The sequence below is a fragment of the Balaenoptera borealis genome (genome assembly GCF_965194805.1).
Source record: "Balaenoptera borealis genome assembly, chromosome: 9".
Classification (NCBI taxonomy): domain Eukaryota; kingdom Metazoa; phylum Chordata; class Mammalia; order Artiodactyla; family Balaenopteridae; genus Balaenoptera; species Balaenoptera borealis.
The window spans coordinates 1944049-1971691 of NC_138873.1; the positions used below are offsets into that span (position 1 = coordinate 1944049).

The 27643-nt window shown below is 49.2% G+C and overlaps 1 long non-coding RNA gene across 5 annotated transcripts; it reads left to right on the top strand.

The window, feature by feature from the left end:
- The first annotated feature begins 5987 nt into the window (after positions 1 to 5987).
- Positions 5988 to 23360, top strand: LOC309634779. 5 transcript variants are annotated; one of them, XR_014248422.1, is made up of 5 exons: positions 5988 to 10102; positions 16658 to 16854; positions 20551 to 20670; positions 22610 to 22664; positions 22782 to 23360. It is a non-coding gene; the product is annotated as an uncharacterized lncRNA (long non-coding RNA). The 5 variants fall into 5 exon arrangements; XR_014248423.1 differs by lacking the exon at positions 16658 to 16854 and having other exon boundaries at positions 5999 to 10102; XR_014248424.1 differs by lacking the exon at positions 5988 to 10102 and having other exon boundaries at positions 15229 to 16854.
- The last annotated feature ends 4283 nt before the right edge of the window (positions 23361 to 27643 follow it).

Here is a 27643-nt window from a genome sequence, read left to right on the forward strand (position 1 = left end):
GTCCTGTTGTACACGCCCCCTTGCTTTAGAGACTTGATGTCTTGTTGGAGACACAAAACTAAAACATCTAAAATAGGTAACAAACTCAACAAAACAGCACAAAGGAGCTTCACTGAATGTCTTCAAGGTCCAGGTTCAGAACTATACTTTGTTGTTAGGATGTTTTATAATTTGCATTTCACAGTCTAGACCCCCAGCATACAAGTCCTTTTATATAACATTTTACATTTATTCACTTACATCTTTGTACAATTTATTGAGTTTACCAATAATAAAGTTGCATTTCTCTTCAGATATGTTATAATTCAGATTTTTAATGAACTAGATGGGCCTTACTCCTATAATTATAAATTAATGAGGTTTGATTACAATTTGCTTTAATCGTGTATGAAAGTAGATAATCAGGGAAAAAGCAGGCATTCTCTAAACCAAACCACCTTACAATCATGAAGATCGTCTAGTTGAGGCTTCCTATTTTGTAGATGTGTAAACCGAAAGAGGATTTGGCGAGAATTTTGCTGAGTGCCCCTCGTTCCTGCCTAAGTGCTTAGTGTTAAATGTCTCCCCGCGTGTTCCAGGCACAGTGCGGGAGTGGACGAGAGGGGAGCCTGGCCTGTGTCTTCACACCCTGAGCCCAGGGCTGCTGCTTGTGCTTCCCTCAGGCTGTCCTAACCTCCCCGCAGGCCGGCCCTCCCTCAACCCCAGCCAGAGGAGACCCTGCCCTGACGGCTGGCTGCGCTCAACTGGTCTCGCCACTGACCTTGGCCATTAGCAGGATCTCCTGGAAACATTCAGGACGATCAGCTTTGCATCTGTGGGAGCAGCCGGCACAATGCGTCCCCAGGGCCGGACCAGAACGCACGTCGATCCTCCCCTGCGGGCCCTCATCACCGCTGGGTGTTCGATTTCCTGCCAGAGAATAAAATTGCCTCAGACACAAGGGCCCTGGGACATTGGCCTCCACGCTTCCATCGCATGCCCCTCCAGCACAAAGCACGTACATCCTTCCCAGTTATAATTTATGAGAAATCAGAGAGTCCAAGGTTAAAACACGAGGTGAAATACATGCAAGGGGCGACCCCTCTGACGCGGATGAGGCGGCCTCGAGCCTGGAGTCTGAGAGCTCTGCCCCCGCGTGCCTCTGACCTGGCAGCCGGGGGACCTGCTTTGAGCCCATTTCCTTGGGAGGGAGATTAACTGACACGGCATGGGCCGGAGATTCCAGCAGCGTGTGTTCCTAGTTATATAGATTTTCTCCTATGAAGCACATTATTTTAGGCGGTTTAAAAACGAAACGTTAAAATTTCCACGTAAAGAGGAAAAAAGATAAAATTAAATTTCATGCAAAGAGAGAAATTTGTTGATCAGATTATGTTAAACGCCACATAATCACACGGCGACCCCTTCATGAAAGGCTGAGTGACCTCCCCCCCCAACGATGGCCACAATCACCATCTGCTCTGGTGGGGATGCCCCGTGATGGGGACAGATCTGCCCTCCAGGAGGTCAGGGTCTGGAAGGAGGGGATCTCATACACAAGTTGTGATAACGGGTAGAGAAGTATACGTGTTTGCAGAGAAATATGCTTACCCTAAGAGTCCACAGCATAGGTCAGTTACGTACCAAATTACGAATTCTGCCTTGTTTTTTTATTTGTTTTGAAGACGTGAGTTTATTTTAACCTCAGGAAGACTCTGTTACCACTAGAACCCAGCAGAGAACAGGGCCGAGCCACTGGATCAGGGAATGTTTTGGGGCCGAGGTGGCCTGTGATTGACACGAGAGGGCCTGTGGGGAAAGGCCGGCCGAGCCGCGTGCGGCCCGCACAGGAGAAAACTCTGCGGGGCAGAGGCCCCCGCTGGGCAGTGCCCGCTGGGACATGGTCCGTGAAAACACACGCTTTTACCCAAGTTCCAACGACCCACTGGTGCCCACAGCACTTGAGCGTGTGCAGCCCAGGTAAGCCCTTCACCTGCTGGTGGCTTCTGGCTTAGAACAACCTCCCAGTGTGTGTTCCTTTGGGCCCTAAACACACCTGCTGGGGGCTGAGGACATTAGCACCTCCGTGACTTCGGGGTTTGTAAGATTCTAGTCTGCAGTGCAAGTTACCGTCAGGAATTTGAACCTTGTGCCTTCTGAGCACCAGGTACATGATGTGCTTGGTAAGGATCTACGGCTTTGCACCTGAGATTTCGAGCTTAACCGGGTGCTGGATGAAGACAGGTGGGGTAGGCACCCATGCGGAAAAGAGGACCCACAGCCATAATGCAGAGGACAGAGAAAGGACAGCAGACTGCGCTCAGGGAAGCTTTGATTCTCAGGGTTTAAGTGATGGGCTGGATTTTGATAGAAAGAGAACACAAAGTAATTTGAAATAATTTTTAAACAATTAGAACTTGATTGATTATAAGTTATTAGTCACTCAATAAATATGCTCTTTATATTGTTACCAAGGAGGTCTGGTATTTTCACCACTCTGGGAAGCAAGCTCTGTCAACATTTCAAAGCATATCTCATCCCAGATTAAAGACTTTATTTTACATTTTAAAAATAGCCCCCTCTTCAAATTACAAATGTAATGAATACGCATTATTGAGAATTTGGGAGAAATAATGTTTTAAATCAAAATAAAATTGCCTGTTAATTCCGCTATCTAGGGGAAAAAACACTATACTTTGTGGATTTTGTTTCAATCTTTTCTCTATGCGATAGAACTGGGATAATACAGCATACTGGTGATTCTTAGTGGAGGGGTGTACATTAGAATCAATGAGTGAACTTTTAATAAATACAGAGACACAGGGAACTTTGACACACGTTGCTGGGGAAATCATTGTGATTTGAGCCTGCTTTTTTCTCTTAACTTTGTCATAAGCGTTTTCCAGGGTCAATAGATAGTTTCTAAAATCACGTTTATTTAAATGGCTGGATAGTTTTCTACCAAACAGGAAAAAACATAGTTAATTCCTCCCGTCTCCTGTTTTTGAACATTTAGGACCATTATTGTTTTTCTTCTTTTTTTGTTTCGGTTTTTTTATAAATTTATTTATTTATTTTTGACCGCGCTGGGTCTTTGTTGCTGCGCGCGGGCTTTTCTCTAGTTGCTGTGGGTTACTCTTCATTGCGGTGCGTGGGCTTCTCATTGCGGTGGCTTCTCCTGTTGCGGAGCACAGGCTCTAGGCGTGCGGGCTTCAGTAGTTGTGGCTCGTGGGCTCTAGAGCGCAGGCTCAGTAGTTGTGGCACACGGGCTTAGTTGTTCCGCGGCATGTGGGATCTTCCCAGACCAGGGCTCGAACCCGTGTCCCCTGCATTGGCAGGTGGATTCTCAACCACTGCGCCACCAGGGAAGTCCCGCCCATTATTGTTAATAATGCTGCACAAATATCCTTTTATCCAAAACTTTGCACATTTCCAATTCTTCCTTGGATTCACAGAACTGGAATAAATGGGTTATAGCATCTGAAATTGTTAAGTCTCTTGGTAAATTTACATTCCCTCTACCTGTGTTTGAGAGTGTCTGGTGTATCAGATCTTCACCAAAAAAGACCCTTGTCAAAACATAATAAAAACCAAATAAAACAATATTTTCAATGACAGACAGATTTCTCATTGTTTTGATAGACTCTTCTTTGAATTTTAGAGAAGTTGAATACTATTTGATGTATTTGTTATATATTTTTAATGATTGCCAATTAATTCCCTGTCTCCATTTTTGTCATGGGGATTACCTTTTACTTACTGATTTTTAAAATAATCAAATATGTTAGAAATATTAATGCTTTTTCTTAATGTATAATACAAATATTTTCTTCCAATTTTCATTTGCTTTTAATTTTGTTAATTGAGATTTTGACAGATAAAGATATTACATTTTTAGGTAAAAAAATCTGTCACAGTTTTGTTTATGGGTTCTTTCTTTGCTTTTGTGTGTTAAAAAGAAACAGCCTTTCTGGGAGTTCCCTGGCAGTCCAGTGGTTAGGACTCAGTGCTTCCACTGCCGTGGCCTGGGTTCAATCTCTGGTTGGGGAACTAAGATCCTGCAAGCCGGGAGGGGTGGCCAAAACAAAAACAAAAGCAGCCTTTCTCCATCAAAAGATCACATAAATACCCAATGACGTTTTCTTTTTTACATCTGACTTCTCATAGTTATTATATATAAACATAATATATTATTACATATTATATAATTATTACATAATATATATAGTTATATTTATATAATCTCTTCACAGTTATTAATGAAATGACGTTCTTTCTGATATTTTTTTGAGTAACTGATGCGCCTTGAGTAGTGAAAGTGAATGAAATTGGCCTTTGGAGGAGCGTGGTTCAGGACCTGCACCAACTTCACTAATGTTCATATGCCTGGTACAGGCATGCTGAAAGTTAAGTGCATGCAAATATTTTGCAAATAAATTTTTTTAAAGGTTTCAGGTCTGAGCAAGGCCCTAGTGAGGTTGGAAGAGTGGGAAAAAGTTGGGGTGGGGTGTATATTTTGAGCATTAGATTCAAAGTAGTGTAGATTATTTCAGAGGGTCGTTTTGGCTGTTGACTGGAAGGAACTCTTCAAGGTAAGAAGTAATTGTGATCAGTCTCTGCAGTTATAAACTGACATTCCGCAGAAGATCAGAACCTGCTGAGGTATTGACAGACACTCCTGCCGCTGGGACAGGTGCGGGTCAGACTCGGTGGCTGAAATTCCTGCTGGAGATGACCCTGGGCACAGCAGCACGGTGACACAGGCGGGGTGCTATCTGAAAAACTCACCCCAAATTATCCTTTGTTATTAGGGAAGGCAGGGCTTTTTCTTTCTCTCCTTCTTTTGAAAGCCTAAATTATTTGGCTTGTTTGTCGTTCTGGCTCCAAGTGGGCTTTGCTGGGGACACTGCAAAGAGCCACCTCTGTTTACCAGGAACCGTGGTTACCTGTTGGGATCTGGGAAGTTAGCTGGTGTGTCTGATCTTATGCATACAGGACCCACTCAAAAATTAAATGTAGATGAATATTTTTAAACATTCACAGGTGAAACACTAAAAGCATTGATTAGAATAATTTTGAAAGCTCTCAAGTCAGTGGTCGGTGGAAGGTCCAGTTTCGGAGATGGATGTTCGTGCTGGTGTCTTGGCCACAGGCTGGGGTCAGAAGGAAGGCAAACCCACGTTATCACACAAACACCTGATTTCATGAAATTCGGCCTGAAAATGGAAGGCAAGGAAAATGTATTGGGGAGAAAAGCCTATTTATCTTACAATAATTATGAAGTCATACAGAAATATCAAGAGAGTAATTTGGTAGAATTCCTAACTCAGGACCGATTTGAAAATATTCACTTTTCATAAAGTTGGAGTAGTTAAGGAAGCTGATTTTCATTATCAGATTTTATGTAAACCTCCAGGCTTCTTACTGGATTTAACTCATTTTTCCATCAACTATTTTAAAAAGGTAAGTTTAATTTTCAAAAACAGAAAGCTCTCCTTTCTGACCCAGCATTAACATTAGCAAATACATTAATCTCTGAAGTGTTCTCTTCCTTATGCTTTCAAAGGAAATGTACAATAGAGGTGTAAGTGAATTATTTCTTTTAAAATGGCAAAAACATTCCCTGGTGTGCAGAAGAAAAAAAATAGGTGAAATCACTATTAGGTAAGGTAGCTTTTATTTGACTTGAAATAGAACATTCTGGTGCATCCTTTTGAATTTATAAAATGTGTCCAAAGATGAGCTTTTTTGAAAAAATGGCTCTTTTTTCCCCTTCAGGCAAAAATGGCTCCTGGCCTTGGAGAGAGAATCATGCAGTGAATTAATTTATGTTTCATTTCTATCCCGATTTTGCTGTGGTTCCTGCACAGATGAGAACTGTGGGTTCCTGAAACCAGAACAGCTCACATCACTGAATCTTAGAGTTCATAGCAGTCTGAAAGAACCTTCTTTCCTCTCCCCTCCCCTTCCTTCCCCCTCCCTCCCCTCCTCTCATGCCTTCCTTCCTTCCTGCCTTCCTTTGTTCTTTCCGATCAGTACTTACTGAGCACCTATTGCCTACCAGTCTCTGGGTTAATCTCTGAGGATCCCAGACACAGTTTCTGCCTTCAAAGAATTTACCATTTGGTGGAGCAGAACCAGATGAATACACAGAGAATAGAATTCAGTGTGACAGTCTAGGCTACACCCTGATTCACTTCAGTTGAGAAAAACTATCTGTTCCAAATGACAGTCATCTCTCCCTTCATTTATTCATTTATGCGTGCTCACTTGCACTCGTTCAGAGGCAATTTCTAGAGGGTGTAGGAGGATTTCTCAAAAGGTGGCCACACCTATCTATTTAGCTCACCCCACATACTCTTCCTGAAACTTGCCATGGAATTGACCTTCCTTCCTGGGGAGGTGAGGGGCCAATGTTTCCTCCCTCTGAGCCCTTGTGGGATCTGGTTGGTATCCCATCCAGTGACTTTGGTGGAGGTAAGGCTGTGGACTTTGGAGGCTAGGTCATCGAAAGCAGCAAGCTTCTGCCCAGCTCTGTCTCTCTGTTGGACCCCCGCCCTGGGAACCCAGCTGCCATGTTGTGAGGGAGCCCAGGCCACCTGAAGAGGCCACATGTGTGTGGTCCAGCCACCAGGCCCCCAGCTGACACCAGCATCCGCTGACTGATGGGAGTAAAAGAGCCTTCAGCCAATTCCAGCCCTAGCTGTCATGGAGCAGGGACAAGGCATCTCACCGTGACCTGACCCAGAGAAACAGGAGACAGCATCATGATCATGGTTGTCTTTAAACCACCGCATTTTGGGGTAATCTGTCATGGGACAACAGATCACGAATACAAAAGAGTTATAACAGTTTTTAAATAGTTCATCTTCTGAAAGCTTAGATTTTAGTTGTAGGTAGAAGATATACTTGTGAAATAGTTAATGAACAGGCGTATGACTAACTTAAAATGAATAATTCAGAAAACACTTGCCTTTCGTGCTCAAAGGCAGGAGATGGAAGTCAGCCAATCTTTGGGGAAGGATTTTGGAGCCCTGGGAATTCCCTGCAGACACAAGGAAATCTGATTAAAGCTTGAGTTACGGCATGACAGGGCTTTTAGGGAATTGCTGTCCTTTTAGACGCAGTGGGGGACAAAGGAAGGGAGCGAATATTTATGAATGATATGTTCTTTACATATATTCACTCCTTTAATTTTCACAGCTGTCTGATGGGTAAGTATTTTGACCCCTATTTTACTGATGAGAAAAACTGAAGTTGATAAAGTTTTGCTAATTTTCACCAGGTTACACAGCTAGTAACAGAGCTGGTGTTATAATAGAGGTCTGACTGACATAAACTTTTTTGTTTTTTTTGAAGGTGATGTGAGAAATGGAATTATCAGGTAATAGTGAGAGGGGTCAAGTTGTGAAGGGCATTGGGAGTGAGATAAGGAGTAGAATGTAATAGTCCAGGCCACTGGTTCTCAAAGTGTGGTCCGTGGGGCCCTGGGGAACCCTAACGTCTTCTCAGGTCTGCAAGATCAAAACTGTTTCATAATAGTACTCCATGTAAATATAAAGCTGAAAATAAAACTATATTCATAGTGAGAATATAAATGTCATTTTCCTTTGTCCCTATGTTGACAGGTGTCCTGATGCAGAACTCCTGGTGTCTCAGGACCACCCAGGACCGCCGCTCCCTGTGTAGGTGGTCACTGGATTCTCCATACTAAGCACTTTGGTGAGAAAATTGCCAGTTTCACTTCAGAATGTGAAGCAGTAAAAATGAGCCTCATTACGTCTCAACCATCGAGACCTTACATATCTTTAAAATTTTCTATGTAATGAAACGGGACAGGCATGCACAGCCTTCTCCAGAAGCCGACACATCTGGACGGGTGACTTGAGGGCTGTTTGAGCTGCAAGCTGAACTCTCCACTTTTCCATGGAACATGTTTTTTTACTTGAAAGAACAAATGTCAGAATAACTTGGGTACTTGGCAGACACTTGCCAGAAAATGAATGAAGTGAGCCTGTCTTTTCAAGGGAAATCACTGACAGTGTTTCTTGGCAAGGACAGAATTTGAGGCTTTGGGTGAAAATTAGAAATGAGAAAGGGCAATGGAGAAAGAGGACCGTAGGTGAGACCTATTTCCAAGGCAGAGATGATAAAACTTGAAGAGTAGTTGCCCCGATAAGGGGAAGGAGGGATATGCCTCTGGAAGTTGAAACTTGTAATGGTTAATTTTGTGGGTCGACTTGGCGAGGCTATGATGACCGGTTGTTTGTTCAAACACCCTCCAGATGTTGCTGTGGACGCTTTGCGTAGATGTCATGAACCTTTAAATCAGCCAGCTCTGAGTAAAGCAGGTGACTCTCGGAATGTGTTGGGCCTCATCCAATCAGCCTTAAGCGCAAAGACTGTGATTTCCTGAAGAAGGAGGAATTCTGCCTCCAGACTGTCTTCAGGCTCAAGACTGTAACATCAACTCTGACCTGAATCTCCAGGCTGTTGACCTGCCCTGTAGATTCCAGACCTGCCAGCCCCCCAAGTCTGGGAGCCAATTCCTAAAATCTCTCTCTCTCTATATGTATGTATTTCCTCTTGGTTTTTCTTCTCTGGGGAACATTTTATTTTTTTTTGCCGTGTTGCACAGCATGTAAGATCTTAGTTCCCCAACCAGGGATTGAACCCCTGCCCCCTGCGGTGGAAATGTGGAGTCTTAACCACGGGACCGCCAGGGAAGTCCCCCTGGGGAATCTTGACTAACACAGAACTGAATTACAAAAATAAAACTTTGGAATCATTCATATAATTAGGCAAGCTGTGGGCAATGCCTTAAGGGACAGGTCACCACGGCACTGACCGGGGAGAGCGATTTGAGGTCTGTCGACCACCAGCAGGGCTTTGCCGGCTGGTTGTTCAAAACGCAGGTTGTCAAGCCCAGCCCAGGCCTTTCCTTTTCCTTTTATTAAGGTTTGAGAAGCACGACCACAGCACAGACATTCAGAGTCTAGACTTTGAAGTTGGACTTGGGAACTCAGCTCTTCGCCGGCTGGTTGTCTAACCTCAGCTGAGTTACCACCTTGGTGCTGCTCAGTCTTATCACCTAGGGAACGGAGGAAAGGACACGTCTTGTTGGGAGGGTGAAATGACGTTGGGTGACTTGTGGATCTAGAGCTGCTTCTGTGGCCCGTGCAGCAGTGTTTTGTGTGTATGACTTTCTGGTATCGGGGGTGGAGAGCTGTGGAGCAGGGCCCTGCCCCCAGGGAGCCCTCCCGCCTACACTGGCGTTTGCCAGCTCTGGTCCATTGAGCCCGTGCAGTGCCGAGACCACCTGCTCAGTGATTCAGTCCTTCACCCGCTTATTCACCCACCAAGCATTTGACGAGGGCCTGGTTCATGAAGCTGCAGAGTTATTTTCTGGAACGCATTACACATCTCCTCTACACGTGTGGCCAAAGAGCCAAGGCCACGTACTTTGTTTGGATGGGCCCGTTGATGTGTGTGGAAGGAGGGAACACCAGAAGGGGTTTAAATCTCATGATGTTTGACCCTCCCCGTTCTCTTTGTTTATATCCGCATATATTTGGCTGCGTCGCATGGCATGTGGGATCTTAGCTCCCCGACAAGGGATCGAACCCGCACCCCCTGCACTGGGAGCCCGGAGTCTCAACCACTGGACCAACACGGAAGTCCCTCCCCATTCTCTTTGAATAGTGATGGCCGAGATCCCTGATCTTGAAACCCGAGTGCAGTGCTGGCGCCGAGCAGGCGCAGGGATGCTCGGGTAGAGATTCAGAATCCGTGCACGACCACCTGGCTTCCAGTGGAGTCTCCGACTTTCATCTGTGGGTATAAAAGAAAGTGAGTCTCTTGAAATAGCGTAATTGCTGGCACCGCAGCTGTTCAGACTCGGAGACGCAACCTCTCTCTTTTGAATACGCGCCTCCGCGAGCAGGTGGTTACTGGGACAGCTAATGTGGGCACTTTGCCTCTCAAGACGTGAAGAAGGGCGGACAGAGGGAGCAGGCCTGCAAGTGGAAGCACCGGTGACTCACCAGCGCCCCAGGGAAACGTGACGCGTACAAGCCATGAACAGCTGAAGCCCGGACACCGTGTCCTGGCCCAGGAGGAGAAGGTGTGTATTTCAACCCTTGGATATATTTGTGTTTGTAAGACGATACCTTACGCATCTCTGGGGAGGCTCGACTGAGTCTTAGGGGACAGTTAGGCAGCAACAAACTGCAACCTGGCAGAGAAGTAGAAACTCAGAACGTGAGGGGGCCTCGGGAGCTGGAGGAGTCACGTGACGATCCTTCCTTCCAGAAGCTGGTTCCCCCAACCTGCCTGTTTATCGAAACCATAGGGACACGCCTGTCACTCTAGGCCCAGCTCAGATGCACCTTCTTCACAGCACCGTCTCCAGGCCATTTTAGCCTCAGATGCAGCTTTTCTTCCTTCCGTAGTAATGTGATCTCTGCCACTAGTGTGGTATTAATCATTCACTGCCTTATACTAATAGTCACTCTTTTTATTGTTCACATCTTTCTACTTTTGATTCACCACAGGCTCTTTTAAGCCAAGCACCCGCCTCATTATCTAGAATGTTCGCTGCACTTCAGGGGCCTCTAATAACTGCTCCAGGAGTTGGAGGAAAGGGAGGCCGTGCGATTGGGGGTGAGGACTCGTGGGCTTCGGAGCAGACAGGCCGGCCCCGGGGCCCGGCCTTGGCCCTGCTCTGGAGCAGGCTGCTCGGCTGTCCTGAGCTGCTGCCCAGGCTGTACCGCGGGGACTCCAGCGCGCGCCTGGCCTGCCACGCGGGGAGGGGACAGGCGTGCAGGGCTCTGCACAGCGCACGGTGGCCACCGCTGGGAAGAGTTGGGGCAGGAAGCCAGGAGAGGCCGGGGAAGTGGCCGCACCAAAGCTTGGCGGGGCCAGGGGCCGGGGGCAGACAGGACGAATCGGGCGTCACCTGCCTGCTGGATGCAGATGGCACGGAAAGGGCCCAGAACGAGACGAGCGAGTTGGTGACCCGCGTGGTCGGTAATTGCGAGGCGTGTACATTCCTGAGCGCGGGAGAGGCTGGACGGAGGGCCGGGCATCTGGGGGATGAGTCTGGCTGTGGCCTTGGAGGGGGAGATCCTGGAGGGGTGGGAGGCGCTAGGGGTCGGGCTGTAAACTGCCTGGACCGGTGGGGGGCCGGGAGGAGCAGGGAGAGGAGTTAGAGGAGGAGGGGGACGGGGTCCGGGCTGCTGGAGCCCCCGCTGCCGCTGGAGACCCAGTTGGGGCTGTCGGCTTCCTGCAGTCACGGAGCTAGGGTGGTGGCGGTGATAGAGAGGGGACGGGGGTGTTTCCACAAGGGAGGATGGCGTGTTTCTGTGCAGCTGAGCGCAGCCTTGGGGGCCGGGTTGGTGCTGATGTTGGGAGGACCTGCCGGTCTGCTGCCCGTGGGTGATGGGGCCACACGGCAGGCTGTGAACATACTTCCCCCTTATCCAGTGCTCAGGAGCAGAGGCGAAAGGCCACTGGGAAGCGAACATGGTCCTGAGTATATTACAAGCACTGCTTCCCATTCAGAAGCAGCTGCCATTGGGCCAGGGAACTGAATGATGCTGTATTTAATAGAACTAGGGACAGTCACACCACTCGTACCTGGCCAAACTGGTGTGCGTATGCGGCGCACTGGTTAAAACACGTGTCAGCCCACCAGGCGGCGTGTGCTTTGTGTGAGCTGTGTATTTTAGATGCACAGGCCAAACAAGCCGGTACTTCTTTGCTGGGTTCACAGCTGATGACCTAGTTCACCTGCATTTATTTAAGGCGGATACTTTTACATCTTGACCTGGAGCTGAATTTGGCTCATTTCCATTTACCTGGAAACGCCCTCCCCAGTTTTTTAATTTTCTATTTCCCACCCATCAGCATGGGTCCCTTTACTATTATCCACAGCAAGAGCGCTATAATATGTTAAAATGACATCCCAACAAGTCCCTGGAGACAGCGATGTCCGGCTCAATGCCCCTTCCTCCTCTGCCGGGGTCCTCAGTAGCAGACCCGGTGGAAGCCCGGAGACTGTGGAACCGCTAGAGACCGGGGAGAGTGTGGGCATGGGCTGGAGGTGGCGGCCACTGCAGGAGAGCCTCAGCGCTCCCGGGCCCGTGGTCCACGCGGTCTGCAGATGCGTGGCTGGGTGATTCTGTCCTGGAGGTCACGGTGACGGCAGGTCTGACGTTGACCCCGGAGCCCCAGTCGCGGTGACGGCAGGTCTGACGTTGACCCCGGAGCCCCCGTCTCAACGCCTGAAGCGTCCTCTAAGCCTGCTAAAGCCCCTGCTCCCCACTCGCCTTCGAAGAATAGTTACAGCAACTCTCCCATTTCTATCAAGAATCCTTCCCAGTTTAGAAAACCCTATTCTCTGGATTTCGCAAAACAGACTTTCTCACTCCAGTGTAAACAAAACAATCTCATTCTCTATTTGTGGGCCAAGCTGAGAACTAAGTAATTGGGAACAGAAATATGTATGGCTTAGATACCATGTGTCTAGATATTTAGGCAGTCAAAAGACACAGCAAGAAATTCCAAATCTGTGTAATAATTGTAGTGTTCATCAATCCTATGGCAAGATTAGTCAGCAAATTATAGAGTTAACTGATAATGGCTTCACTATTTATTCTCCCGCATGCCTTCTTCTGTTTGGATGCTGGGAAAATGCCCACGTGGAAGCAACAGAAGAAACAGAACATTTATTTAAAAAATACTTGAATTGGATTGTCAGACCCCCAGTTAGAAGAAAATTGACTGAAGTCAGGCCTTTAAAGGAGAAACCAGAGGTATGAATCACCAAGTTTGCAATCGACCCTAAAGCATGCAGATAGGAAGTGTCGGGAGGATGAAATATGACAGGAAGGTTCACGTCTGGACAGATGGACACCAAATGCCAAGTGAGTGCCACTGAGAACGAGCGTCTGGGAGAAAAGTCCAAGCAGCGTCTGGAGCGCTGGGCAGGTACTGCGTGGCAAGAGCAGCTGATGGTTACTTAGTGCCGAAGACGAGCCAGGCGCTTTGCATGCATTTTCTCATTTCATCCTCAAAACATTCAAAGAAGGAACCTGGATAAAGGGACTTGAGAATTTTCTTTGGTCCATTTCCTAAAAATGTTGATCTAGTGTGCTGGTGTGGCTAAAACAGCCCAAACTACATGGTGAATGATGCAGACCCTTCCCTAGAACAAGACATGCAGTCTGGCCACGCACCCAGAGAGGCAGGACGGAGGCAAGGTCCATCACACGTTAACGCCTTAATGACCACAGAGCTTGCGGTGCATGCAGAGCTCTGTGCTAGAATCTGGGGGTGGTGTGAGGACAAATGATTATAGCCAACTCTGCTCTTCTAGTTGGGTGAAAAAGCCATCTGCACGTTCTTAAGGACAGCCCTTGACCATAATTTAATAATCGTCCGGCTGAGACCCAGCTAGCATGCCCAGATGTGGCCATGCAGTAACCTGTTCTCAAGAAGAAACTGTTGGTGAAAATACTGAAATATCTCCCCAGTGGTTGGTAAATAGTTTAACAGTATCTGTGATAGTGGTAATATTTCATAATGATATAAACTCTGATGCAAACTCATTATGGCCATGTAAACTTGTTACAGCCATTACGACTTCTAAAGATAAATGGGCTTCCTATTACACTGTTTTCTGAGAAACTTTTGGTTTTACTGCAATGGTGCATTGAACTTCTTACTTAAGTAGTAACTGCAGATTTATAATAAAATATTATAAACACCGCTCTATTTAGGTGTGTTAATGCTCCCTTTAAATCTCACAAGCATGCATCTTCTGAGTCTTCAGAACAAAGAAGAAATGATGTTAATGAGATCTGCTGCCTGGAATATCTACTGATACCATCTAAACACCAGGCTAGCTTGGAGCAGGATTGGATATTATGCAAGAATGCATTAGAAAAGCTCTATTCCTGGAATTAAAAACAGGTTGATTATTTCAACAAAACTTGAGTGGCCTATTGATACTGATATAAATACCAATACAAACGGTGACAACGTTTGTTAGAAATGAAAATGCTAATCACCTACATATTTTAGCATAAGGATAAACTTGTTCTGCTAAAGGCATAGTTTATGTAAAGAATATTCGTGATAATTAATGTGGAAAAATTTAAAAGAATATCATAATTCAGTTTCATGTAATAAATATTTAAAATAATAAAAGCATAAAATTTTTATTAAAGGGTATTGATAAATCAAATAAAAAACACTGAGAAAGTACTATCATAATGTTTCACACCACCCACTCTGTGGCTAAAATTAATCAGGCATTTCAGACATGAAATATTTACTAGAACTTCAAAAAAAAAAATAACATTGATGTAAGTGGGTCATTGTAACCTAGATTTTCGACACTGCTAACTGAAAATGTGCATCTATTGAAATGTGAAAACAACTTCTAGAAAAACTTACAAACCAAGCCAGCAAAATTTCCATCATTGTTGGTCATGCTTCATCTCTTTCACTTAAGAATGTTGTAAACATTTATTTGAAGTGCAAAATCAGGGCTTTGAAGATAGTTTAATAGTTTGGTTGATTTCGTGGTTCTAGAAGGGGTGGATGTAGCTACACATCAATCATTATTATTAGTGCTTGAAAAAATAATTTTGGTGGAAAATCTTCCTATAGAGAACATATTGGGTACGTATAATCAGCCATGTATTACAATTACACTGTAATTGTAGTTTAATTGTAATTAATTGGAGAGAGAAAGTGTGTCACTTTGGCTAAATTTTTATTTAGCCAAAATTTCCAAATGTTTTGATTTAGATCGTCTAACATGACCACATTCAATTATATCTGGATGATATAATAAAATATGTAAATTGATCACCTTATAGCTTTTCTCAAAAGCTTTATGTTTGTTTCATATACCAAGGAAACAGCAGAGAGAATTATAAATACTATACCTGAAGAGCTAGGAATAGAAATGAAGGAAATTAGAAGAATATTTGGATCTGAATGGGTACCCTGTACAGCTAGAGGTATTACAGCATTTAAAAAGAGTATCAAGGTAAGTTCAGCCTCTCTAATAAAATTAGTGAACTGGGAGAGGATAAACATTTAAATATTGGCTTTAATGCACACTACTCTCCAACAAAGGTGTCAGTATTTTCTTTAGCGTTAAGAAAGACATTTCAGTTATTAAGGCAAGGATGAAGAAAGCTTTCAGACATATATTCTTGAAGGTGGGAACAGTCCCCACTGCCCCCAAAACTCCTGAACTCTCTTCCCTGCTCTATTTTTTTCCCCATAGCTCTTATCATCTTTAAACAGGTATCATTTTCTTTTTTGCTATGTTTCTTATTTATTTTCTTTCCTCTACTTTGTAAGCCCCTTCAGGGCAGAGATTTTTGTTAATATTACTGTTGATTTTGATCACTGATGTATCCCATGTGCCTAAAATGTCACTCGCCCCTGGTGGGTGCTCCGCAAATATTTCTTCAGTGAACGAACACAGAAAACAAATAAATGAAACTATGAAGGAAAAGTAGAAGATTATATTCAAGGGAAGAAATAAGATATGAAATTTGAAATGAAAACATACAGTAGCTATTCCAAGAGGGAAAACTACCAGCTTGCCTAATAAATTATGTGAAAATGCACTTGTGGTTTAATGAAAAAAGTGAAAAAATAAAATGAAGTGTTAAGGTTTTTAAATTTTGGAATTCTGAAACTAGGTCAAATGACATGTGTGAAGTTCCATGGAGAAAGAATATTCAGCCAGCTAGTGAATATGACAATCCAAGAACCAATTTTCAAGATTTAGTTTAATAGAGATATTGAACACGCGAACATGTCAGACAGTGTTCTCAGAGCTGGAATATTTACACGTAATGGTGTTAGTGTTGCAAATGCTCACACGGGGTTCTGTCCTATGAAGCATGTCAAAGATGTTAAAAGAACTAAAGTCGCCTAAAGACGGTGTAATTAAGAGGGAAGCTGGAAGGGTTTTGGGGTTCCCATGTCAATCGTGGCTCAGTCAGAGGCATCTTACAGGGACAGCTGTGTCGAATAAAAGTCACGCCCAAGTTTTTAGATGTCTGTTTTTTTTTTTTAAATAAATAAATTTATTTATTTATTTTTGGCTGCGTTGGGTCTTCATTGCTGCACACAGGCTTTCTCTAGTTGTGGCACACAGGGGCTACTCTTCGTTGCGGTGCACAGGCTTCTCATTGAGGTGGCTTCTCTTTGTTGCGGAGCACGGGCTCTAGGCGCACGGGCTTTGGTAGTTGTAGCACGCGGGCTCAGTAGCTGTGGCTCGTGGGCTCTAGAGCGCGGGCTCAGTAGTTGTGGCGCACGGGCTTTGTTGTTCCGTGGCATGTGGGATCTTCCTGGACCAGGGCTTGAACCCATGTCCCCTGCACTGGCAGGCGAATTCTTAACCACTGCACCACCAGGGAAATCCTAGATGTCTGTTGATGATTTGGAAATTATTAGGTTGGATAAAGAGTTTGCGCTACAATTCCTACATCTTGGTAAATGGTTTCATATATAAAGGTGTTCACATGATAATTATGTAGTTTAGAGAATGAAGGGGAATATATTGTATCATTTTAAAGTATATGTTGGTTTACATATTAAATTGGTCTACCGTTCAGTTAACTGTTTTGATGCTTCCCCAGTGCAGAGTGTCTAAATGGACGGGACCAGGAGGAATGGTTTATAACAATTGATGGGCAGGCCTTCATCCTTTCTGAAGACGCTCCCATCCTCAGGGACCACCTATGTGCCTGTGAGGGGGGCCGGATGAGTGACAGAGCCCACAGAGGGTACCAGAACGATGAGGAGGCCAAAGTCGTTTGGTCTGGGATGTTCAGGCTTGAGGTGAGGGCGGTATCTGCGTTCACGGAGGTCAGGATTTAAGCATCTGGAGAGGAGAGCAGAGGCTGGTCCTGTGCGTGGGGCCGGGGGCAGGGAAGCTGGGGTTGCTGGAGCACTGGCCCCGAGGGCGTGCAGACGGCACTCTCGGGACCGGGGCCCTGGCTTGAAGGAGTGGCGTGCATCACGAGGCTGGGTGGGCAGAGAAGAACGAAGACCACGCTCCGGGGCTTGGATCTGGTCTCGTAGGCAGAGAGACTGGGGGAGGAGGGGGCGATGTGTAAAAGAGGTGCTGGGAACGCGGGGTCCGGGTGGAGAGGCTCTGCAGAAACGAGGAAAGGGGCAGGGGCGCTGGGTCGTGCCGAGGAGGACAGGTCTTCAGAAGCCTCAGGGAGAGAGGTTGGGTGGAGGAGCAAGGAGGGGACAGGGGGGCAGATCCGACACCGTCCACGCGGCTACAGGAGAGCCTGGACCACACGTCTCGTGTAGGCGCCCTCGCTCTGCGGGCCATCGGGAGACGGGGGAGATTCAGCTACCTAGAGGGGACAGGCGACGGTGAGAGGGACCCTGGGGGGATGAATGGCCACAGAGAACAAAGTTCTGTTGCCAAAGTCTCAGAAATCTCGGAGGGCGCAGGTCTGGGACAGGTCACCCGCCAAGTCCTCCGCCGGAGGATGCGCCCGTGCCCCGGACCTAGGCGGCCCGTGTGAGGACCGGCTAACAGATGTGGGACCATGGCCTTCCTGGCTCCATTCGCACCTCCGCGAATCCTGCACATCTCGGTCCCGACCCCGGGGGACAATCCCTGTCTTCTGAGAGAGTCGTATTCTCGGGTAACAGGATGCAAAGCCACAGTTGCGGGCGTCGGCGCCCTCGTCCTCTCTAGGGGCCACATTTGGACGATTCCACCTCCCACTGGGAAGCGCTGCCCTGGCGGGACCATCGGGGGCTTTGCTGGAGTCGGATGGAGGGCGAGGAAGGGGGGCTGAGCGTCAACAAGTGTGGGCAGGACTGTCGGGGTGTCCTTCCTGGGAGGGCATCGCGCCCTTCCTCTCAAGTGGGGTCGTCGTTGGAGCCCCGCCTGCCTGTGGACTCTGCTTAGAAGACCTGCTTCTGGGGTCCCGGCGGCTCGCCGCTTCCCGTGCGTGGCTCAGCTCGGCCCCCTGGTGCTCCTCCTCGGTCGCCAGGCACGTCCCGTGAGCCCGGGGACAGGTGACACGAACCCGTGTGTGGTTATCAGGTGCACAAATGGGGACTGTTTTAGGGCAAAAGGTTTCACTGCAATGGAGGAAAACGCGTCTCGTGCGTATTTAGGAATAACGCCGTGCGGAGGAGCCACGCCAGACATATTTCTTATGTTACAGCCCACGTGTTAAAATGAGCCTAATTCTGTATTTCTCGAGTCTACATTTGGTCACTCATTCTGCTTCTTCAGCTAAAACTTGGTCCCTGTATAAAACTAAATAGAACCTTGGTGTACTATTCTGATGATCACAGAGAGGGACTGAGTACTGAGAGATGTTATCTCCTGAAAACGAAGGCTATTCTACCGAAAATGATAGCAGCACCATCTCCCTGAGGAGCCTTTCAAATACATCCAAGTACTAATTATAGAGTCATAACCTGAGGAAGAAGAGAAAGGAATCTGGAAAACTCCCATGTGCATTTTTGGACGATTCTGACAAACTAGAGAGGAAATAACTGGCCACCAAAGGTGCCGGGGTCAAGGACGAAGCCGCCAAGTTGAAGCCAGCATCTCTCGCGCCTGCATCACACCCGGGCCTGTGGGGATGTTTCCCCAGGACTATTCCCTCGAACGCTCTGCGCAACCCACACGGTGAGTTGAATACTGGAGAGCCTTTCACAACACCATCAGGGACCACTTTGGAGAAAAGTCCAGGGAGCTCTGAGCGGCTGACGTGTGCTGGCCGGGCTCTCCGTGGTCCTTTCTGCGTGAATGATGCCACCCGCGCCCCTTGACCGGACCAAGGACGCGGGCCCAGGTGGGGTCTGCTCAGGAGGGAGACCACAGGCCCCAGGGTGACTTGCTGTGAAGGTCAGGTGGCTGGTGACCAATCAACCCCGTCAGACCTGTTCTGGGAAGTTGCCCCTTCCCTCTAGGCCGGCCCCTATGTGTCGGCCTCTCCACGGGGCCGAGCACAGCCCCATCTCAGAAGGGAGACCCCACCGGCAGGAGGGCGCTGAGCCATCTCTAGCTCCCAGCTACCCTGGCGATAACCGCCAGCATCCGGGAGCGTCGGGGGATGGCGCGGCCCTGCAGGCTGACGAGCCGACGGAGGCAAGGTCCTCAGAAGTGCCTGTGGGAAGCACGTTGGTCACTCAGCCGGCGGCTACCACCAAAGAAAATAAACAAGATGCCTGCTGGATCCACGGGCACTGTGTGCGTAAACGCCACACTGCTGTGGGGAAGGTGTTGTCCTCCCCAGTGCACAGGCCGAGACCTGAGCTGGTTCAAGCCGCTTAGGCTGACTTCGAAGAGCGTGGACCCATCAAGCTGGAAGTACCACCCTGCCCGCCTCTGATGGGCCTGGTGGGAACCACATCAACTCCGCCGGCGCGGGTGGGAAAGCAAGGTTGTGTTCACGTGGGTCTACACACGTGCCACAGGTGCCCGCGACGCTCAGGTCACAGCCGGGTCACTAGGGGAAGCTTGCCTAAAATGAGTTACAATCTGAGGTTGTGGACATCAGATTGATGGACCCAGGTCACCAAAAATGGTAGTTAAATCAGTGAAACGGAGATCAAATCCGTCCACTGCAGAGCAGGCGGTTCCTGGGCATCCCTGGGGGGTTGGAGTGGGAGAGCAGGGGATGAACACGTGGTTCATGAATGAATGGCAGAGTCGGGTTTGAGGAGGACGTCCCGGTGGCTTCACGGGGTGCTTGTCCAGGTGCTTGCCCCCCACCGAGGCACGTGTCCCGTTTCTCACCGGCCTGCGTCGGGTGGGGACTCAGAAGCATGTTCCCTGTGTCCTCACAGCCCTCGGGCCCTCGGTCTCTGGCTGGAGGAACACAGCAGGAGGACGGGAGCCCCCCGCCAGCCCCCCTCCCCCGCCGGAAGCGCAGAAACCTGGCCGAGGTAGGGCAATCAGGAAGCCCCCGCCCACCTGAGCACCATTTCCCTCCTGGAATCCGCGCTTACCCTGAAGACCCCCGTCCTACGCCAGTGAAAATTCCCATAGAAAAGTTCCATTCAATTTGACTGGGTTTTCACGCACAAACTATGCCTCTTAATTGAGGCCAATGGGTACTTTTCACTCTTGTTTTCTGTCCCGGCTGCTACCGCGTGATTTGGAGCCCGGAGGGCAGAGCCTGGAGGACGAGATTTTCCTCCCAGAGACTGATTTTATGATTAAGTCAAATGTCATGGGCCAGTGAATTTCTTTGAAGATGGCTACGTTTGAGGTAACTAACATGAAATTAGAAATCCGCGGGGATGGAGCGTAAATCCAGCCGGGAGTCCTGCCAGGATTCAAAGCCTCTCATCTTAGAAATCTATTTTGGCAGCAGTGTGCTGGGCTCTACTCCCTGCCTGCAGCTGAGAAACAAAAAAGGCAAGAACCTCAGCAGGCAGATCCTTTCCATGTCAAGCAGCTGATCAGTGTGGCACAGCAGCGGTCTCACCCCGTGCTTCCCCTCCACGTGCAGAGGCGAGCTCAGTTACTGCCTCTCCATCCTTCAGGTTGAGTTCAGATGCCGCCTCTTCCAGGAAGGCCGTCCTGCCCAGCCCTGCGGACGCCCTGGCGTCCATCACAAGCCTTACTGTCCACGTGCAGTTGGAGCTGCTCCACAGCCTTGCCAGGTAGGCACAATTTTCCTAATATTTTCTCTTTTTTTTGGCCACGCTGCGTGGCTTGCGGATCTTAGTTCCCCGACCAGGGATTGAACCCGTGCCCCCTGCCGTGGAAGCGCGGACTCCTAACCACTGGACCGCCAGGGAAGTCCCATATCCTATTATTTTCATCTTATGCCCGAGGCACTAAAGTAGTGGTGAAGGTAACTCCAGCAGGGCTGCACGACTCGGAAGTGCAAAGTCGGCTCGCAGACCTGCTCTGTGTGCCTCCTGAGTGCAGGCTTATTTTTTAAAAAATTTTATTGAAGTCTAGTTGATTTACGTGTTGTGTTTAATTTCTGCTGTACAGCAAAGTGACTCAGCTATACATATATGTATTCTTTTCCATGCTGGTTTATCACTGGATATTGAATAGAGCTCCCTGTGCTCTACAGTAGGACCTTGTTGTTTATCCATCCTGTATGTAATAGTTTGCATCTGCTAATCCCAAACTCCCAATCCATCCCTCCCTCACCCCCTCCCCCTTGGCAACCACAAGTCTCTTCTCTGTCTGTGAGTCTGTTTTTGTTTCTTAGATATGTTTATTTGTGTCGTATTTTAGATTCCACATACAAGTGATATCACATGGCATCTGGCTTTCTCTTTCTGACTTACTTCGCTTAGTATGATCATCTCTAGGTCCATCCATGTTGCTGCAAATGGCGTAATTTCATTCTTTTTATGGCTGAGTAATACTCCACTGTATGTATGTACCACATCTTCTTTATCCATTCACCTGTCGGTGGGCATTTAGGTTGTTTCCATGTCTTGGCTATTGTAAATAGTGCTGAGTGCAGGCTTATTTGGTACCAGTGGGTTTCAACGTTTTTTCAAGGCATGGAACTCTTTCTTCAAATAAGGTTGAAATGGAAATCCAGTGTGTAAATCCGGGAGCAGAGGAGTTCTGGTGAGCTGGGGGTGGGGTGGAGCTCTGGAAGCAAGCCCTCACTCTCTTCCGTTGCAGTTCCTTGTGGAAACGCCAGGGTTTGAACCCCTTTCAACAGCACCGAGCTGAAAGTCCTGGGGTGGCAGGGGAGGTGTGGCTCGGAGCTTAGCAGCTCATGGCTGAAACTGGCCCAGTGAGGTTGATGCAGCTCTATCCGCTTGGAGGCTGGGTTCTAATCCCATTCTTGACTGCTCTGGGGCGAGTGTCATGGACCACTCCCGAGTGGTCAGGGGGGTGGTCTGCACCCTTTATTCAGTCTTGATGTCCCTCACTCTCAGGAAGTAGGGGAAATCATCTTGCTGTTTTCATCCACAGCTGTGCACATAAAACTGAATATTTAAGGCCATAAGAACAGAATCTGAGTTTTATAAAATGACTTGATTTACTAAAGCACTGGGGTGTAAGGGTGCCATAAACCTTTCTACTCTGTGCCTCAGGCTCTGTACTAGGCACGAGCGGAATCCATCTCAAAGGGCTGCTCTGAGCACAAAATGAGTGGCTGCAGCCAAAGGTTTTAGAACAGAGTCTGGTGCCCAGTGGGCACTTTTATTAGGGAGGCTGCAAGAAGCCACAGAATCCGACAACCCCAAGGTGTCAGTTTCTGCTCCTTCTACACATCCACTGGGCATCAGCTGTGAGACCTCTGGGTTTGCATTATCCTCGTTCTGGGCCCAGGACGCCAGAACCAGTGGCCAGAGGAAAGGGATTTGCGTGCTGGAGGGTCTCCTGGGTACCAGTGAGCAGCATTAGCTGCCATCTCTGCACTTAATCAACATGAGCTACTGTTGCTGAGAAAAGCATAGCTAGTCAAGCATTCACCTAATAGGAGAATGGGGATCTTGAGATATGCAATATATAATATGGATGTGATAAATAGTGACCTTGTTTTAAAATCAGAAGGAAAAGCAAGATTACTTTTCGTTTCTTTCATTCTAATTTTTGTCCTTCAACTTTGTCCCATAGGTAGCAACATTACAGAAGCTTAAGGTCGATCAAGGCCAGTACAAAGAAACGAAAGGTGAGCGTAGCTTTACAGAACTCAATTTTAAGATTGTGTTTATTGGCTGTATTGAAAGCCCCCAACAACTGTGCATATTATCTATTGATCAAAGCTGTTTCCTCTCTTTTGCACCAGATGGAAACACAAAGACTCCATTATGTGCTGGCACTCACGCTGTCTCCTGGCAATCGCTTGTGTGCTGACATTTGAATTTACGCTGGTGGTAACAAGATTGAGAAATAGCTCATAGTTCATCGTTATATTTACAACAGAGCTTGTCCCGAGAATGTGAGTTTCACTTGTCATAGAATAGGATGCCAAGATGGTGGAAAATTAGATGTGATTTGTTATAATTTCACCAATCAATGCAGTCGACCCCTTAGGTCACTCTGGTCCTGGTAATTGATGACCAAATGTCTAATTAGTTTCCTTCCATAAATGAAGTTCATGCTTTGGCAAAAATGCAGTGTTGTCCAGAACTAAGGTGAAGCTTGGGGGATGAGAAGAAAGGCTTTCCTGGGGGAGTGTAAGGATGGTGTGAAGTGCAGAGATAACAGGTAGAATGAGGGTGAGGATGGGCCTAGAGGAGGGTCAATAGGGAAGACACCTGGGGAAGCTTTCCTCCTGGGCCGCAGAAGAATGTGCACCAGACCTCAGCCTCTGTTTCGTGTTTTCTGCATGTGTGTAGACGAATACATGGGATAATACAGACAATAGGCATGTCATCTCCTTTTCCTCCCTTTGTCATCTTGTTTGGACTCCTGCCTAACCAGTATCCTATAAGACTTGTTAGTGATAGATACATATATAGATGGTTGGATGGATGGAGAGACGGACAGATGGATGGATGAATGGATGAATGGATGGTTGGATGGGTGGATGGATGGACAGGCAAACAGATGGAAAGAGGGATTAACGGATGGATAAATGGACAGGGGGATGGATGGTTGAATGGAGGGATGGATGGTGGGATGGATGGATGGTAGGAAGGATGGATATACAGATGGATGGACGGATGGATGGATGGATGTGTGGAAAGGTGGACAGCTGACTGGATGGGTGGGCAGATGGATGGTCGGGTGGATGGATGGACAGCTGGACACAGAGTAGACAGCCGTAACCTAGTGTTTTGTCTTAGGGGAGGCAGTATAGCCTGGAGGTTAAGAGCAAGCCCTGTGGAGCCGCACTGCCTGTGTCTAATTCCCAGGGACCAGTATACTCACCATGGCCTTGGGGGGCTTTGTAACTGCCCAGTCTTCTCAACTGTGGAATGTGAATAAAACCAGGGCTGTTGTGAGGATTAAGTGAGGTAATACACGAAAGCATGTGGAACGGTCTGCTGTCCATTTACGATGATTAACTAAGCGGCAGAGCCTCCCAGCCACTCGGCTTCTTTGTGTCAGCTTGGCTGGAGAAAAGTTGTGCAAACTCCACTCAGGGAACAGATCACACGGACTCTGGACAGAGGGGCTGGGAAACCAGGGATGGAGCCCAAACTTCTCTTTGTTTCAAAACATTCCTCACCTTTGATCTTGGCACTCGAAGGCTGTCAGGAAGCCCGCGGAGCCTGTGGTCTCTGGCGGAGGGTGCATGGGGCTTCAGGAAACCCTCCAGCTGGCCGACTGGCTCCCACCCTGCGTCCTAAGGCTCCGGGCCGGCACACGACAGGCTCTGCTCACCGGCTGCCACTTCGCCCTCCATTCATCCATTCACCCTCTCACAGATCCTTGCTAAGCGCCTACTGTATACAAGGTGCGGTTCCAGGCTCCGTCACCTCCACCCTCACCCCCGTCAGGTCTTTTCCATAAAACCATCTCCTCCCACTCTGCTCTGTGTGGTCCTGACGCTCGCCAGGCATTCAGGTTGGGTTTGGCAGGCACGAGTCGGGGACCCTCTCCCCCCAGAACCATGGGGGCAGGAACCGGTAGGTGATCACCGGGGGCTCAGTCCCCTTCCTTCTCTCTCCTGCTTAACCCCAATCTCAATTTCTTCCCTTCATGCGAGCCCTTCACTGCAGAGCTGGGAGAACCTTCCCCAGGGGTGTAGGGAGTGAGACGGGGCATTACAGCCCCAGGAGAGAAACTTGGACGTCCTACTGACACCTCAAGTCAGAGGATGGTTACCTTTGGGAGTGTGGTTCTCCGGTTATTTTGTGTGTGTGTGTGTGTGTGTGTGTGTGTGTGTGAGTGTGTGTGAGTGTGTGTGTGAGAGTGTGTGTGAGTGTGTGTGTGTGTGTGTGAGTGTGTGTGTGTGTGTGTAAGGGGTTGTGTAGGACTGTGCCGCGGGATAGAATAGTGAATAGAACAGGGTTGTTTGCACCACTCAGGGTCTTGGCTGGACCCCAGCAAGAGGATGACCTTGTCTGGATCTGAAGCAGAGGGGCAGCTGAATGGGGAGAGGGACCCAGCGGGACAGCAGTGAAATGTTCCTGCCGGCTTGGAAACAGGGAAAGTAAATTGCACATTAAAATGAAAATAATCTATAAAATCACAATGAATGAATCAGAGCAGAGCCATAAATAGAATGAATGGGGACACGGTTTCTCCACCGACTGCAGGCCCAACCGCCCCACGTCCTGCTCCTTTGCCACCTGTGCCCAGAACGGCCTCTGTCACACACCCCACTGTCATCCCCAGCGCCCCAGAGGCCCAGCCGTCTCTTGGCTGTATCACTGCATCCCGCGTGCCAGTGGCTCCTTGTAATGGGGCCGGGCTGGGTAGGTGGGGACGGCCGTTAAATGTCTCCAGAGAGCTTTTCAAAACGCACGAGCCTACCTGCATTGCAAATGTCTCTATTTTGAACAAATCAGCCAGCTGACCCTGCGGGAGCCCTGCCTCTACTTTCAATTGGGAATCGCTGTGGATCCCGCTTCTGGGATCGGATGAGCGGCCACGCTCCGCTGAAGGCCAGACCCTTCCCCAAGCACCAGGCCCACCCTCCTGCTGCCCTGGGCTGGGAGCAGCAATTCCACCCTCCCTGCCTGCATCGTCCCGATTTCCCTCTTTCCTGGTCTTTCCAACTTGCACAGGAATGTACTGTTATTTCTCTCCTCTCAGAAAAAAAGCCCCAAATTCCTCTCCGCCCCAGTTCCCTGCATCTCCCATCAGCAAACTTCTTAACACGTTGTCTCTGCCTGATGTGTATCTCCGTCTGACGTCAGAAACCCCCTCGTGCTGTCCTGCAGACCCGGTCCGCCCCACTGCTCTGTCGCGGTCTTCTCCGCGTTGCTTGACCCAAGGCGTCATCTCCGTCTTTTGAACTTGAATCCCGTCAGCATCTGCCTGCCAGATCTCCCCTCCTCCCGTCCTCCGGGGCCTCTGGGCTCCTTCCCACCTCATCAGGCCTTCTCGGCCTCCCCTTCTGGCTGCTTCCCGACATCTGACCCTGGTGTGCTCGGCCCCGCCTCCATCCTCATCCCTCTCTGCGCGGGGGGCAGAGGGGGGTCTCCTCTCCCCGATTTGAGCATCGTCTCTGTGCCGGTGACCCTCAATCCGAGCTCCAGCACAGCCGCTTCTTTGAACTGCAGACTCACCTGGGCAGCTGGGTCCTGGGTCCCTCCGCTTAGATGCCTGGTGGGCGTCTCAGGACGCATGTCCCGTCCCTCCCCAGCCTGCCCTCCGCGCCCTGCCCGCCTCGGCTGGGGTGAGCCCGCGTTCCTGCTGCACAGGCCACCCCGGGCGCCAGCCCGCACCCTGACCTCCCATCCCTCACGCCCAACCGTCAGCAAGTGTGTTCGCTCCTGCTTCAGAATCCGCCCAGAACCGAACCACTTGCAGGCTCTTTGTACAGATGATTGTATTTAATCTTTGAAAAATCCTTTAGGCCTGTTCCTAATTTTTCAGATGAAGAAAGAGGCCGAGGAGGCCCATGGTGGCCCACATCCCCACGGTGGTGGGCGGAGACGGTCTGCGTCCACACTGGTCCTGCTCTGTCTGCATCCTTACCTGGCTCAGATGGGGACAGGAGAGGAGCACTTTCTCCAGGTGAAGAGTCCCGAGCTGGGGCTCTGTGTGGGCGTGTGAGAGTCGGGGTGGGGAAGCCGCGAGGACCCCCCCCCTGGAGTCCCTCTGTGTCCCCTCCCCCCGCAGGCCTTGGGGGCTCCGGAGGGTGGGCAGCAGCTTGGACCCCAGCGGCCCCAGTCACTCGGGTGAAGGGTGATTTTTCCCGGGAGGACTTTGTGCGTCCCTTCCAGGCCGGGAGGGTTAGTCCCAGAGGGCGTCGCGGGGGGAGTGAGACAGAGGCTGCAGTTCTGGCCGGGGATGCTCGGGGCCCCTGCTTGGTGTTTGCTCACTCGGGGGGCACGTCAGTAAGTGGTTGGTGGGAGAGGTGCTTCTGGGCCGTCGTTGCTCTGCCCTCTTGGGTGTCGCCTGGATTGGGGCCAGCGGGCCTCGGTTCCCAGGCGCAGGTGGTGGGCACGGAACCAGCCAGGCCAGTGGCTGCCCAGGGAGCACGCTGGGCCCCCGGCGCATCACGGCGCCACCGGCCCCGTATGACCACTACACACGGTGTCGGGCTGAGCACAGCGACCATGAGACGTGGGGCTCACCCTGGACCCGCTTGACCTCAGGTCGGCACCCTACTGCCCCGGGACCTCTGTGTCGCTTGGATTTCATTAGAAATATTCGTGTGTTTCCAACTCTCCACCCCGACTCCTGCCCTCAGCGGCGGCCCCCGGCTCCTCCTTCCCTCTGCCGGGGGCCAGGTCTGAGGAGGCCTGAGGCCTGAGCCTCGGGCTGTGCTACAGCTGGGGGGTGACCACACAGGCCTGGGGTTCCGGTTCCGCAGACGGACCAATGGGCCTCCCAGGGCCTCGTCCAGAGTCACTGGTAGCCACTCGCTTCCCGGGGGCCTGGAATACAGGCGGACTCCAGCCCAAGAGGAAAGGGCTCCAGGCTGTGGCGGGAGCGGCGGCCGTGCGCCCTCTGGACCCTTGGCCGGCGCTCTGACCTCGGGTACCGAGCACCAGCAAGGCCTCCGCACCACCCTAAGCTGGGGGG